The 16,694-nt window shown below is 34.8% G+C and overlaps 1 long non-coding RNA gene across 1 annotated transcript in view; it reads left to right on the top strand.

Moving 5' to 3' along the window:
- Positions 1–5,479, top strand: part of LOC118624341 — a 51,420-nt gene extending 45,941 nt beyond the window's left edge. Inside the window, exons 2-3 of the long non-coding RNA XR_004958353.1 lie at positions 3,983–4,203; positions 5,436–5,479. This is a non-coding gene — a long non-coding RNA (uncharacterized LOC118624341). The remainder of the gene's footprint in view (positions 1–3,982; positions 4,204–5,435) is intronic.
- Positions 5,480–16,694: the final 11,215 nt, after the last annotated feature.

Genomic DNA, 16,694 nt, shown 5'->3' with positions numbered 1-16,694 from the left:
ATTTCTCTCAAACCACCATTCACATCCATGACCACGGGATACCTCCCCTTAGATGTTTCATACACAACTTACACCTGATATCTTCTAAACCAGACTCTTGTTCCACCTGCTACATCTCTCCCCACGCATCTTCCTTCTGTAAACAACATACCATCCTTCCATGGATTCAGGGGAAAAGTCCTTGGGGCCACCCTCTGCAGAGTGTTGATCAGAAATTCTTCTTAACTTCCAAGTGTATGTTGCTTTTAATATTTTACCATTTGCTTCTTTTACCACCATGGTCCAAGTCATCACTCTCCTCCAAATTATTATAACAGATCCATGGCAATCTTGTTCTAAAGAAATCCGTTCAGCAGAGTTTATTACAGTGTTTAAGTTACTTGACTATGAAACTCTACTTTTATTCCTAACATATATTTTGTCAAAAATAGAGTATATTTTGGAAAACACAGCTGTAAAAATTGCTGTTTTGTTAGAACAACCTTTTTTTAATCCTCACCCGAGGACATTTTTTTCAATATTTTGTTCAGATAGAGTGGGAGGGAGAGAGAGAGAAACATCGATGTGAAAGGGACCCATCGAGTGGTTGCCACCAACACAACCCAACCAGGGCCGGAGACAAACTGCAACCGAGGTACATGCCCTCAGCGGAACCTAACCCGGGTCTCTCTGGACCACAGGCCGACGCTCTAATCCCTGTGCCAAACCAGCGAGGGCACAACCCCCCCTTTTTTTTTACTTCCCCCTAAGTAATTTCTCTTTCTCATTTCTTCAGTATAACTAAATTTTGTTCTAATTGCCCACTTCTTGCCATATTTCAGCAGGTCACAAATCAGATATAACCTTGTACAGAAGTGCCACATTAGTTGCCACAGACATGTATCAGTCTGAGACCCAAGTACTTCCCTTGGTTAGCTCATCCATGAACATTCACGATGATGTTATGAACATGACTGAATTTGAGTCTGTTTACATTTGGCTCATATGACTGCCATTGCCAGCCATCCTGAGCTCTAAATATTACTTTAATTTTAATAATATTTGTTGTCTCCACCATAAACTTCAAATGGCATCATAGCATTCTAAAAGAAGAAAGGAAGAATAAACACATTGTCATTTATTTTTCCAATGAAAGGCAACAGGAACGTATTTATAACCCCAAATAAATTCCTCAAGCAGATGAAACAAGTGACATATTCTGCCCTGCCTCACATCTTATCTTATGGTCCCTTACTGTTCATTGAAGCAATGGCGATTGTGACCACTTACCTACATGTTTATCTGTCTAATCAGATCATTTTCTCCCTGAAATACAGTGATCATAAGTTATTAATGGCCATGACCTTGTTGCATAGCCATGTGACCACCTATAGTCACTCAATGACATGCTACTGAAGCAAACTCTCAGGTTAATCTGTACTCTGAGATCCACATGTAAGAATTTACAAAGACATAAAAACAGTGTAAAAGAGAAAGATTTTATATGTGTAATAAAAAAATAACTTGCCTGCCATCAACTTGATGCATTTTAACTTCAAGGTTAGAGAAAAAAATTTCAATTTCAATGTGTTTAAATGAAACATTACTATTCTTTTAAAAATTACTACCTAACATTTAAATGTGAACTATGTTATTGATGGATTTTTAAAAAATTAATTACAGACATATTTATAAATTAGTCCATGATTTGGGAGACTCATTTAGAAAGGAGATTTGATCAAAGAATCTAATTCTGTAACTGATTGATTGGGAGAAATAGATTAAGATTAAGGAGATGATTTACAATAATTTCATGACCAAGATTAAGAAAGTTTCTCTTATTTATAAGAAATCAGAATGACTATTTACAGAACAATACAATATAGCCAAGTAATTTGACACTAGTGTTATATTTTCCTTCCTGTGGTTTTTAAAATAGAAATTAGAGTGTAATTGAACTGAATGACATTTTAAATGTTTTCTAGTTCAGTGATTCCTTGATATGACAGTATTTCTTTTCACTCAGCTTAGAACCAGAGGGACTGCCTTAGAAGTCTAGTCATTGATGGTTATAATTCTGAGTCTGAGAGGTCAATGGTTCATAAAAGAGTCTCTGTGTAGTCTGGCACAGTTCTGAATATTTGGCAGGATTTATTCAAAACAGATCCAGGATGGGAAGAGCAGAGACGTTGCTGGCAGAGACACAGAGAGATGCTTGCCTTCTCTGTTTTTGGCTCTAGCTGGTGCTATTTAGCCATCATTTTATGGAAACATGACCATAAAGCTAAGCCATGTCTTTTTAAATAGAGAAAAAGAAGATAAGCTAAAAATAGGCCATCATTTCATTGCGCTCCAGTCATGCAGTCTTACCTGGTGTGCATTCGTTGTTGTCTGGCCGACTCCCCTGAAGTGGATGGTGCAGTTTTCCTGCTCTGTCCTTCCTTGTACAGATATCACTCAGACTGTGATGTTTTATTCAATTCCAAGTGCTGTGGACCAAAAACCTGCCTTTTAGCACGCAATGAATCTCTATGGACGTTCCCTGTGGAATGCTTTACACATGTCAACATAAAGTGAAAGAGAAAGAAATTTTATTCCTTTAAAAATTTTAAAGCATTATGTTCAATTTGTCTTCTTCAAACTAATTTAGTTCTGATACATTATCAAATAGAAAGGTTTATTTTTCAAAACATCCCTTAGGACCTATGTGCTCAATGAACAGTATTCAATAAAATCTAAATTTGATTTCATTGGGGGAAAAAAAACACACAACTTTTGATAGGACTTTAAGAATAAAACCATCACATTTTACACCTAAATATGTTGAATAAATAATAATGCATCCCACCTCTAGTAACTAATATATTTTTTGGAAATGAAGTTTGCTAGTCACATGAAATAATCTTAGTAGATTTAGAAGTAATATTTAATACTGTTTGTTTGTAATCTCTTTCAATGCTTGCATCAATTCTTACCAAGGGGAGCCAATAAATATAAAACTAAAAATATTTATAAGCAATTATGTTGCAAATACAGCATTTAAGAATTAATTTTTTAATCCTAAATATGCCTAATGATTAACAACTTTTCAATTAATGCAGTGGGAGATAAAAATCCAGTGTCTTACTATATACGCCACAATCTGCCATCTTAAATAACCACTAATTAATATGTCATGTGCATCTTCTAAGACATTTCTTTGTTCAGATAACTATACTTAAAAATAGATTTTTACTTTTCTCTATAAAAGTGATATCAACTAATTCTGTATAATTAAAAGAGGTTTAATTGTGTTTATATTTTAAAACTTGACTCTTGCCCAGACAGTGTGGCTCAATAGTTGAGCGTCAACTCATGCACCAAGAGGTCACCAGTTTGATTCCCAGTCAGGGCACATGCCCAGGTTGTGGGCCTGATCCCCTGTGGGGGGCATGCAGGAGGCGGCCAGTCAGTGTTCTCTCTCATCGATGTTTCTATCTCACTTTCCCTTTCCCTTTCTTTCCTTCTAAAAATCAATAAAGGCAAAAATTTTTTTTTTTAAATGTTGATTCTTTCCAAGGTTGTCCTTGTTTATTTTTTATATCATTACAAAGTATTTCAGCTAGAGGAATGGAATCCTAGATCATGAAGAACAAGTTTCTGCAACTTTCTGGATTCTGCCAATTTCTATTGAATGGGTTGTAATGGTTTATTTTTCAAATGAGTAAAAATAACAATCCCGCTTTCTCTTACATTCTGGATCATTCAGGTAATTGTCCATTCTTGTTGTTTTTGCTTTTTCCAATTCTCTGGATTAGAAACACTATCTCATTGATATTTTAATTGGTCTTTCTTTTAGGTGACTTGTCTAATTTTCATTTTGCTTGCCCCAAATCTCTACTTGAGTGTCTGAAGACATTTCAATACTAAAATGCCCAAAACTGAGCTGCTGCTATTTATTTCCAGAACTGCTCTTCTTCCTGGTTTCTCTATCTGAGTCGGTATTTTCTTTTGTGTTTGCCAGGGCCAAACTCTTGGAATCATCTTTCACACACGACACACTTTCTCAACAAGGACTGGCATCACTGCTGAGGAAGTATATCCAGTATGGATGTGACTCGCCCACCTCTGTCGCTGTCACTGCCTGTCACTGCCTGCCACAGCCATCACCTGCCCTGCCTGGACACGACATGTCTCCTTCCCTGGTCGTCCTCTGCACGTGCCCTTGGTGGCATATTCTCAAAGGTGAATAATGCCATTCACTATTAAAACCTCTTCCCATGCTAGTGTTAAGAAGTGAATCTTTACTTGGGTCTATAAGATTATGTAAGATTTGATGTGCTTTCCATTCTCTCTCCTCATTCCCTGTGTTCCTTTCCCAGTTCACTCAGACCTTCTAGCTGCCGGGCAGAAGCGAGAACAAGTTAGATGCCCTGCTTCAGGCCTCCTCCCTGTCTGCCCAGGCCTCTCTTTTTGGAATACTCTCCTCAGTCATCCTCATACTTTCTTCATTTCTTATATATATTTTTTCTTTCCTCATGCATTATAGTCAACGTGAGACCTTACCTGTCCATTGTACTTGAAAGGGCAAAATACCCCTTTGATATCTTCCTGGGTTCAAATTTTTATTCTTGAAGTGAATCTTTAATTTTCTGTCTCTTTGTGGCAAACTCATTTTTTGTTCATCTCAATTCTTTTTTACCTGTTTTCTGATCATAACAGTATTTTAACTGTTCCTTTTATTTTTATTTTTTCAGTGAAAAATTGGATGGGTATAGGACAAATCCTGTATGAATGGGAGACAATGTGGGGGAGTGGAAAGAGCATAGGACTCTCATTTTTCTTCAAGATTTTAAGTACTTTAACATAATTATTTTATAGATTCTGTTTAATAATGACATTATCTGAGGTTCTTGATAAATTCTGTCTTGCTATTATTAGTATCCGATGACTCTCACAATATACACTGTATCAGAAATCCAGTTTTTTCTTCACTAAGATTGTCACATCTCTTTGGCACCAGGTTTTTTTAAACTTCCTTGATTTTTCTTCACTTTTTTGTTTTGATTTTCAGGAAGCTTTGCTTTTTTAGATCAACTGAACATTTGTGTTTTGTTAATCCTCAACTGAGGATATTTTTCCATTGATTTTTAGATAGAGTGGAAAGGAGAAAGGGAAAGAGAAAGACAGAAACATCGGTGTGAGAGATTACACATTGATTAGTTGTCTCCTGCACAACCCCAACTGGGAAGGGGGATTGAACCTGCTACCCAGGTATGGGCCCTCAACCAGAATCAAACCTGAGACCCTTCGGTTCATGGGCCAATGCCACCGAGTAAAAGTATTTCATTTTGACATGGAAGTTTTTTGACATAAAAATATTTTTTACTTTAGATGGGCTTTCACAACTTCTGAGAATAGTTGCTCGACTTGTTTGTTTGGTTTTGTTTTTAATGTATTTTTATTGATTTTTTTAGATAGAGAAGAAGGGAGAGGAGTGAGAGGTAGAAACATCAATGAGAAAGAAACACCGATTGGCTACCTGCTGCACGGTCCATACTGGGGATCAAGCCCACAACCTGGGCATGTGCCCTGACTGGGAATCAAACCAGCAACCTCTCGGTCTATGGGATGATGCTTAATCCACTGAGTCACACCAGGTGGGCACAACTTGTTTTTTTTCTTAACTTCTCAATAATTCTTGATATAGCTCCATTTCAATACATATAATTCTACTAATTCTTTTTTAAAATTATACTTTTTTTTTTTTTTACTGTACTTCATTCCACTATATCCACCACTCATTCAGTCTTCTATTTTTCCCTCTACCATGAAGATTGTTTCAGTAAATGCCATCAGATATCTTTACGGACTGGGATTTCTATGTCTCTAAAAATGACATTTCTGGATTACAGGAAATTGGCATTTTAAAGTTAACATACTAAGTAATTAAATGTATATTATTTGTTAGTGTTCTGTTGGCTTCAGGTTTAACATTCTATATCATAACTGCTTCCTTCCAGAAATAGTATATCAGTACAGTCATAGATGCAGATACAGGAAAGCATATTATGGATTACAGAGCTTGCTGATCAGCCCTGCTGTTTTGTAGGAAAAATAAAATAAGAAGTAAAGAAACAGGGGTGAGAAAATCTACTTCAGCAAGCTTAGAGTAGAGGTTTATAAAATCTTGGATTTGTTGATTAATTCTTAGATACAGCACAAAAGCATGAAAAAAACAATGTTGAATAGGCAAATGGGACTTTATAAAAATGAAAAACATATGTGCATCAAACAACAGACACTACAGTCTACAAAAGGGGAGGACAATATTTATAATCATCTATCTGATAGGGAGGGGTCAAGTATTCAGAATATATGAAAAACACAACTCAATAACAAAACAAATACAATTTTTAAATGTGCAAAGGACTGAATAGACATTTCTCCAAAGAAGATATACAAGTGCCAACAAGCATATGAAAAAAAAAACCTTAGTCATTAAAAATGCAAATGAAGCAGTATCTCCCAATGAGATACTACTTGAAAGGCTATGATAATAATTTTAAATGGATAATAACACATATTGATAAGAATGTGGAGAAATCAAAACTTGTGTCCATTTCTGGTGCAAATGTATGATGGTGTAGTTACTGTGAATCAGGCTGGTGGTTCTTTAAAAAGCTAAACATAGAATAAACCTATGACCCAGACATTCTACACTTAGGTACATATACCTGAGAGAATTGAAATCAGGTATTCAAACAATTAGTTGTACACAGATGACATTAGCAACACTATTCAAATATTCCAAAAGTGGAATGAACCCACATCTCTGCCATTGGGGAAATAGATAAAGAAAATGTGGTATATCTATAAAATGGAATATAAATTCAGCCATAAAGAGAAATCAATTACCTACATATGTTACAATTTAGACGAAACTTGAAAACATTTTACCAAGTGAAAAAAGGCAGCCACAAAAAGACATATATTCTATGACTGGATTTTTAAGACCTAAATAAATGATGAGATATCATATTCACAAATTAGAGGACTAAGTCATCTTAAGATGTAAATCCTACAGAGATTGATCTATAGATTCAATAAGATTTCACTCAGATTGCCAGCAGACTTTTTGGTAGAAATTCTCAAACTGATTCTAAAATTAATGTAGTAAAGCAAAGAACACACATTAGCCGAAACAACTTTGAAAATTAAAAACCAAAACCGGCAACTAGTATTACCTGCTACAAGAATTATTATAAAGCTAAATAGCTTAACAGTTTAATGTTGATACAAAGATAAATGAATAAAACATGGAACAGAATTCAATATGAGCAACTGATATATAAGCAAAGGTTTATAGGCACTTCAGTGGAGAAAGAAAAGTCTCTTAAATTTATAAAAAATTATCTTCATTGTTGTAGGTATTACAGATTTTCTTCTTATTAAAATTTGTTGCTCGGCTGGTGTGGCTTAGCTGTTGAGCATCGACCCATGCACCAGGGGGTCACCAGTTCGATTCTAGGTCAGGACTCATGTCTAGGTTGTGGGCCCAATCCCCAGTGGGAGCATGCAGGAGGCAGCCAATCGATGTTCTCTCTCATTGATGTTTCTATCTCTCTCTCCCTCTCTTTATAAAAGTAATAAAGAAAAAAAAATTAATTTGCTGAAATAATTGGTTTATGCAAATTGTTTGTATAAGGGAAAAAAATTATTTTTGATCTATGCTTGGCACCATATTCAACATACAATTCAAAATGAATTTTAGACCTAAATGGAAATCCTAAAATTATAATTAAAAAAGCATATATCTATATAAAAACTTTATATAAATGTTCATAGCTAAAAACTAATAACAGTCCCATGTCTATCAATAAGTGAATGGGTAAATGAACTGTTATATATGCACATAATGAAATACTGGACAGTAATAAAAATAATTAACTATTTATTTATTTAATTTATTTTTAATTTTTTTCTTTATTGATTTTAGAGAGAGAGGAAAGGAGAGGGAGAGAGAGAGAGAAACATCGATGAGAAAGAACATCGATTGGCCATGTCCTGCATGCTCCCCACTGGGGATTGGGCCCACAACCAGGATTAGAACCAGCAACCCCTTGGTACATGGGTCAGTGCTCAACTACTGAGCCACACTGGCCAGCTGAAAAATAATGAACTATTTAAACACAAACTACAACATGGACCTATGTCAAGTAGTTATGCTGATTAAAAGAAGCAAGAGAAAAGAATGCAAATTGTATAATTCTATTTAAATAAATTTTTAGAAAATGTAAAATAATCTATAGCGACAGAAAAAAATCAGAAGCTGCCTGGGGATGGGATAGGAGAACATTGTAGGGAAGGAGGGATAGAGGAATTATTAAGGTTCATGAGGGAATTTGGGGTGATGCATTGTCTTGATTGCAGAGATATTTCCATGGGTATGTACACATGTCAGTACTTATCAAATTTAGATTTTAAATATATGGAATTTATGTAAAACATATCTCCATACACTCTTGCAATTGGAACAAATTTGATTTTTGGAACATATCAGTCTTTGAACTTTAGATGTTTGAATGTGAAAAAGATAAAGTTATCATTATAGAGTGGGGAATGACACATGAAAATGCTTGAGTGTTGCTTACCAAATTGGGTCTAATAAGGCAAATTCTGCTTTAATATATAGCACATTTTAAAAGTTCATTTGTTAGAAAGAATGCAGGTATCAGATGTGCTTTTATATAGTATAGATTGATAAATCTAGATAGAGTTCATAAAGGATGGATGAGTTAGTGAGTGGTTGGATGGATACATACATAAAATAGATAAATCAATAGTTGAATGTAGGAATTGGGAAATAATTATAAATAGCTAGATAAATGAATTAGTAAATGCACATGTTAGTCTAATCTTGAAGCTTACATTTTTGAGGTGTTTACATAATACCATTAAACCAAATGCTTTTTCAAATTCCATTGCCATGCCAATAGTTAGAATCACCATGTGGATGGACTCTTAAGCACAGAGTAGTCTCATTTGCAACTGATAACCCACAGAGAAATAAAAATGTGATTAAGCTAAGCATGTACAACACTGTTCTGTTTTTATCTTTCTACACATTACCTTTCCTGCAAAAAATTTTTTTTTCAAATGATACTATTACTTTAATAGCTTCCATTTGCATTCTGAATTTTCATTGTCCTAGTTATCCAATTCCACTTACATGATGAAATTTGTGAACCTCATGGCTATTTTAATGTGATGCCTTTTATAATGTAATTGACAGAAGTCTCCAATGAATAAAATAAATGGTTACAGAGGGTTCTTCAACCCTCAACAGACATCAGCTGAAATGTTAAGAGTGCTTCCAAATCCCACAGGTGCTATATTTTCTAACCATGAAAGAAATGTCGTTATTGTAAATTCTCAGCTTTTGTCTGAAAATCTTGTATTAGATCCCCTGAGTGCCAATTCTATTAATTAATTCAAACAATTTCCTCTCTAATCTCTAAAACATTTTCATATTTAAGACAATAAATGAGGTACTTAAGGGGCTTACTCATTGTTGGTCATTAATATGCCATAGAATTAGAAAAATTGCCCCGTCTTCCAGAACATGAGTAACGTCTCTTTTTTTGCTTCCAGTGATTGTGACCTGGACAAGGTTAAAAGCACAGTTTCTCTGTAAACTGAATTTAAGAAAATCCTATTTTCCACTTGCTTTTGTTAATACATATAAGCAAATATTCTTCCTTTACCTTCAGCAATAAATTTGACATGTAGCTTGACAGGTTATGCTAATTTAAAGATTAAATTAGTTAATAATAACTTTAAAATTAGTGATTAGTTTAGAAAATTAATAGTTGCATTTTCCTTGAACCAGTACATAAGGTTAATGCAGCTGGCAATGTGATGTCTCCAATAACTTTGACACTAATTGGCGATTGTGTTACATGTTAAGATCAGAAGTCAGCGCAAATGAATTCTCATGAGGTTTGTAGGAAGACAAAGTTGTTTGTTCACAAACCTACTTTTCTCCATTTGAACGATTGGTTTAATTTAATGAAAGGTTGGTTTATGACCTTCAGGATAAAATTTCATAGCATTTCATGCCATTGATGCTGGATTATCAAATTGAAACAAAGCACACAAAAAACAACTTTTCTGTGAAGCAAAATCAGTCATCCATTTGTCAATATATGAATCTAATTGTTCATTTTTCTAAATTGACTATCTCTGAGGGAGATAAATGTGAGATGGGAGGAAAACTAGGCTTATAATTGTTCACAATTCTTTGTGTTTACATGGGCCTTACCCCCAAAGACTTATTTTTTTATTTTATTTTTTTTATCCTCACCCGAGGACATTTTTCCATTTTTTTTTTTTTGTTCAGGTAGAGTGGGAGGGAGAGAAAAGAACAGAGAGAGAGAGAGAGAAACATCGACGTGAAAGGGACACATCGAGTGGCTGCCACCCACACAACCAACCAGGGCCGGGGACAAACTGCAACCGAGGTACATGCCCTTAGCGGGAACCGAACCTGGGTCCCTCTGGACCGCAGGCTGCCGCTCTAACCGCTGAGCCAAACTGGCCAGGGCTACCCCCAAAGACTTATAAATCATTTTATAGCCATTATAAATTTAATCTTCTTGAACACACATATTGTGGTTTTAAAATGTTAAAGATGAAGTAGATATTTGAGGTAGGGTAGCAGAATTATGCACAGCAAATTGTCTATAAGATAATTGAGGCAGAAAAGAGCCACTTCCCACAAATTCTAGGGACACATCTATTATGGGGTCCTTCTTGTCTCTGGCTATTTTAAAGCAGTAATATTTCAGCTCTAAACAAAAGCTTCCTGTTATACTTTTTTCATTTGTAATTTTTTAAAGGCTTAGTCACTTGTACTAGCCATAGTTCAATGTTTTCCTCACCAAATTATTAAAATCTGACATCTAAGATGCATTATTTATTTCTTTATTTGAAACATTTTCTTACCTACATATTGTCTATATAATAATCAATATTTTCATAGTGGAAAGCATGTTTGTATAAAACATTGTTGCTAGATGTTTCAAATATATTGTTTAATCTGTTGTTCATTAGATAATTGGGCTGTTTTATTTAACAATATTACAAGTCACAATTTTCAAAAATTGTCTGACATATATACTTGACTTGCTTATTCTCACCATATATAGTTTGTTTTTATAAATTTCAGAGTTTATACAGCTATAAGGATCTCATATTTTTTAAATTTTCAAACAGGTTTTGAAATTTACAAAGTATGTTTTTGAGATTCTTTTCTTATAGTCACTAAAGATAAAGATAAAAGATCAATGCTAATACAGTTTTAACATAAAAATCTAGAGATGTATTTCTCCCTTCACTAAAATAGATTGAATATTTATAAGACATTTAAAAAACCATTAAGGTATTCTATATAAAGAAAATATTTCAATAACTTAAAAAAATAAAATATCTGCTTATTTTCTGGTCAAATTATTATCTAAATCCAAATATTTTTAAAAATATATTTTCCTAATTATTACTGAAACAGGTATAGCCCCAAGAGTCTTCATCTAGATGGAGAAGCACTTAAGTGACAGAATCATAATGTTTTGTGTTGATTTGGAGAAGACAGACATCTGAATGATAAGGTGCCTGTTTACATCTATGTTACACAATCTGAGAAACCTGTAATTTTTCATCTTATTTTTGCATTGCTTCTCCTGCCTCAGTTCAAGGACTCTTTTACTATAAAAATGATGATTTAAAAAAGGAATGTGGAACATTTAAAGAGACTAACAACTTTTAAATAATGTAAGGAGTGCCTTGGCTGATTTGGCTCAGCGGTTGGAGCGTTGGCCTGCGGACCAGAGAGTCCAGGGTTTGGTTCCCGCTAGGGGCATGTAACAAAAAATGAATGAATAAAATTTAAAAAATAAATAAATAAATAATGTAAGGAGTATTAACCTAAAAAGGAAGAGCCATCGTGAGACTCAACAAGCCTTTATATGAGACCCAAAAGAATAACTATTGGGGAAGCACTGACTCAGGCAGAAGCCAGAATAGTGTTCCGATTAGGGCATGAAGCCACAGTGTTTTTATGAAAAAGGGAAGGGAAGTGATTACACAAATAGACCAAAGAAATTTGTATTGGTGTTAATAAGTCAAGGAAGAAATTTTTTTTTAATAATTTTTTATTAATTTATTTTTCCCCTCACTGATTCCCCCCTCCTTCTCTCTCCCTGCCCTGTCCCCTGCTTTGTTATCCATGTCCATTGTTCATGCATACATGAATATATGATCTGTGGTTTATCTCTTCCCCACCACCCCCTCTTCTGGGGATTGTCAGTCTGTACCCCACTTCTATGTCTCTGGGACTACCCCATTCCTCAGACTGTTATGTTCATTATATTCCACAAATAAGTGAGATCATGTGGTATTTGTCTTTTTCTGCTTGGCTTGTTTTGCTTAGGATAACACTTTCCAGGTCCCTCCATGTCGTCTTTCATTTTTACAGCTGCATAGTACTTCAAAGTGTATATGCACCACTGCTTTTTTATCCATTCATCTACTGATGGACACTTGGGCTGTTTCCAGATCTTAGCTATTGTAAATACTGCTGCTATTAAAATGGGGGTATGTATATTCTTTCTGATTGGTGTTTTAGGCTTCTTAGGGTATATTCCTAGAAGTGGGATCACTGGATCAAATGGCAATTCAGTTTTAAATTTTTTGAGGTAACACCATTGTGTTTTCCATAGTGGCTGCACCAGTCTGCATTCCCACCAGCAATGTACTAGAGTCCCCTTTTCTCTACACCCTCGCCAACACTTGTTGTTTGATGATTTGTTGATGGCGGTCATTCTGACAGGTGTGAAGTGATATCTCATTTTTGTTTTAATTTGCATCTCCCTGATGATTAGTGATGTTGAGCATTTCTTCATATGTCTCTTAGCCATTTGTATGTCCTGTTTGGAGAGGTGTCTATTTAGTTCCTCTGCCCATTTTTTAATTGGGTTCTTTGTCTTCTTTTTGTTGAGTTGTATGAGTACTCTATATATTTTGGAAATTAACCCCTTATTTGATATATCATTGGCAATTATGCTCTCCCATACAGAGGGTTGCATTTCCATGTTGGTGGTTGATTCTTTTGCTGTTCAGAAGCTTTTTAGTTTCATGTAATCCCATGTGTTCATTTTTCCCTTTGTTTCTGTTTCCCTAAGTGATGTACCATTGAAAATTCTGCTGCGTATGATGTCTGAAATTTTGTTGCCTATAGTTTCTTCTAGGATTTTTATGGATTCATGAGTCACATTTAAGTCTTTTATCCATTTTGAGTTTATTCTTGTGTAGGGTGTAAGTAGATGGTCTAGTTTCATTTTTCTGCATGTAGCTATCCAATTTTCCAAGCACCATTTATTAAAGAGACTCTCTTTACTACATTGTATGCTCTTGCCACCTTTGTCAAATATTAATTGAGCATACTGTCTTGGGTCCATTTCTGGGTTTTCTGTTCTGTTCCACTGGTCTATATGCCTGTTCTTGTGCCAGTACCAGGCTGTTTTGATTACATTGGCTTTGTATTATAATCTGATATCCAGTACTGTGATCCCACCTACTTTGTTCTTTTTCAAGATTGCTTTGGCTATTCAGTGTCTATTTTGGTTCCATATAAACTTTTGAAGGATTTGTTCCAGTTTTGTGAAATACGTCATTGGTATTTTTATGGGGATTGCATTGAATCTATAGATTGCTTTGGGTAATATGGACATTTTAATGATGTTAATTCTTCTAATCAATGAACAAGGTATGTGCTTCGACTTTTCACATCTTCCTCTATTTCTCTTTGCAATATCCTGTAGTTTTTGGTGAAGAGGTCCTTTATTTATTTGGTTGAGTTTATTCCTAGGTATCTTAATTTTTTTGCTGCGATAGTAAATGGGATTTTTTTTAAGTTTCTCTTTCTGTGAGTTCATCATTGGTGTATAAGAATGCCATCAATTTCTTGATGTTAATTTTGTATCCTGCTACTTTGCCAAATTCACTTATTAAGTCTAGTCGATTTTTGATGGAGTCTTTAGAGTTTTCTACATAAAATAGCATGTCATCTGCAAGTGATGACCGTTTCACTTCCTCCTTTCCCCACTAGATCTCTTTATTTTTACTTCATGTCTGATTGCTGTGGCTAAGACTTCCAGTACTATGTTAAATAAGAGTGGCAAAAGTGGGCTTCCCTTTCTTGTCCCTGTTCTTAAGGAAAATGCTTTTAGTTTCTGCCCATTGAATATGATGTTGGCTGTAGGTCTTTCATATATGGTCTTTATTATGTTGAGATATGATACCTCTATTCCCACATTGCTGAGCATTTTAGTCAGAAATGGGTGCTGGATTTTGTCGAATGCTTTTTCCACATCCATTAATAAGATCATGTGGTTTTTATTCTTCATTATTCATTAAGATCGTGTAGTTTTATTCTTCAACAAATGGTGGATGGTATTTATTGATTTGTGAATATTGTACCAGCCTTGCTTCCCTGAAATGAATCCTACTTGGTCATGATGAATAATTTTTTTTTGATGTTTTGCTGAATCTGATTTGCTACTATTTTGTTCAGAATTTTGGCATCTATGTTCATCAGGTATATTGGCCTGTAGCTTTTTTCTTTGTAGTGTCTTTTTCTGGCTTTGGAATTAGAATTATGCTGGCCTCATAAAACATGTTTGGAGGTCTTCCTTCTTCTTGAATTTTTAAAAATAGTTTGAGGAGAATGGGTGTTAGTTCTTCTTTGAATGTTCAATAAAGCTCCCCCATAAAGCCATCCGGACCTGGGGTTTTGTTTGCTGAGAGAGTCTTAATTACTTCTTCAATTTCCTTAGTTGTTATTGGTCTGTTCAAATTTTCTATCTCTTCCCAGTCCAGTTTTGGGAGACTATGTAATTCCAGAAATTTGTCCATTTCACTTAGGTTGTCAAATTTGTTGGCATATAATTGTTCATAGTATTTGTTAACAATCCTTTATATCTCTGTTGTGTCAGTTTTTACTGCTCCTCTTTCGTTTCTAATTTTGTATATTTGGGTTCTCTCTCTTTGTTTCTTGGTGAGTCTAGCTAAAGGTCCATTGATCTTGTTTATCTTTTCAAAAAACTAGCTCTTTGTTTTATTGATTCTTTGAAATTTTTTTTTTTTTTTTTTTTTTGTCTCTATGTCATTTATTTCTGCTCTGATTTTTACTATTTTCTTCCTTCTACATGCTCTGGGTTTTCTCTTTGTTTGCTTTCTAGTTCTTTAAGTTGTGAGGTTAGATAGTCTATTAGAGATTTTTCTTGTTTTTTGAGGTAGGCCTGTAGTACTATGAACTTCCATCTCAGAACTGCTTTCACTGCATCACATCGATATTGTGTTGTTGTGTGTTCATTTTCATTGGTTTCCAGGATGTTTTTAATTTCTTCCTTGATCTCCTTGGTAACCCATTCATTGTTTAATAACGTGCTATTTAGCCTCCATGTGCTCCAATGTCGTTGCATGCTCTTGTTGCAATTGATTTCTAGTTTCATGCCATTGTAATCTGAGAAGATGCTTGATATGATTTCAGTCTTCTTGAACTTGTAGAGACTTATTTTGTGTCCTAACATGTGGTGTGTCTTTGAGAATGTCCCATGTGCACTTGAGAAGAATGTGAATTTTGTAGATTTGCAGTATAATTCTCTGTAGATATCTATTAAATCTATTTGGTCTAGTGTTTCATTTAGGGTCTCTGTTTCCTTGCTAATTTTTTGTCTAGACGATCTATCCAGTGCTGTCAACGGGGTGTTGAAGTCCCCTGCTATGATTGTATTGCTATCGATTTCTCCTTGGAAGTTCTCCAGAAGATTTTAAATATATTTTGGTGCTCCTATATTGGGTGCATATATGTTTATCAAGGTTATATCTTCCTGTTGGATAGATCCTTTTAATATTATGTAGTGGCCTACTTTGTCTCTAGTTATGGCCTTCATTTTGAAATCTATGTTATCAGATATGAGTATTGCTACCCCAGCTTTTTTTTTCCTTTCCATTTTCTGGGAAGATTTTTTTGCATCCCTTCACTTTTAACCTGTATGAGTCTTTTATTGTCAGGTGGGTCTCTTGTAAACAACATATAGATGAGTCATACTTTCTGATCCAATCAGCTACTCTGTGTCTTTTTGTGAGAGCATTCAATCCATTTATATTTAACGTGATTATTGATATGTATTTATTTATTGCCATTTTTGTTTAGTGTGGTTATATTTTTCTTCCTATTTCTTCTACTAATTACAGCAGTCCTTATAACATTTCTTGCAGGGCTGGTTTGGTGTGAATGTATTCCCTTAGCCTTTTTCTGTCTGAGAAGCTCTTTATTTGACCTTCCATTTTGAATAATAGCCCTGCTGGGTAGAGTAGTCTTGGATTCAGATCCTTTTTTTTTTTTTCATGACCTTGATTACCTCATGCCATTCCCTTCTTTCCTGTAGTGTTTCTGTTGAGAAGTCAGCTCACAGCCTTATGGGGTTTCCTTTGTAGGTAACCTGTTGCTTATCTCTCTTCCTGCCTTTAGGATTCTCTCTTTGTCTTTAATTTTTGGCATTTTAACTACTATGTGTCTTGGTGTGGGCCCGTTTGGATTCTTCTTATTTGGGGCCCTCTGTGCTTCTTGAACTTGAATGCCTTCTTCCTTCACCAAATTAGGGAAGTTTTCT

This window comes from Molossus molossus, unplaced genomic scaffold (assembly GCF_014108415.1).
Source record: "Molossus molossus isolate mMolMol1 unplaced genomic scaffold, mMolMol1.p scaffold_m16_p_10, whole genome shotgun sequence".
NCBI classification, from domain to species: Eukaryota; Metazoa; Chordata; class Mammalia; order Chiroptera; family Molossidae; genus Molossus; species Molossus molossus.
This window is presented reverse-complemented; position numbering and strand designations above follow the sequence as displayed.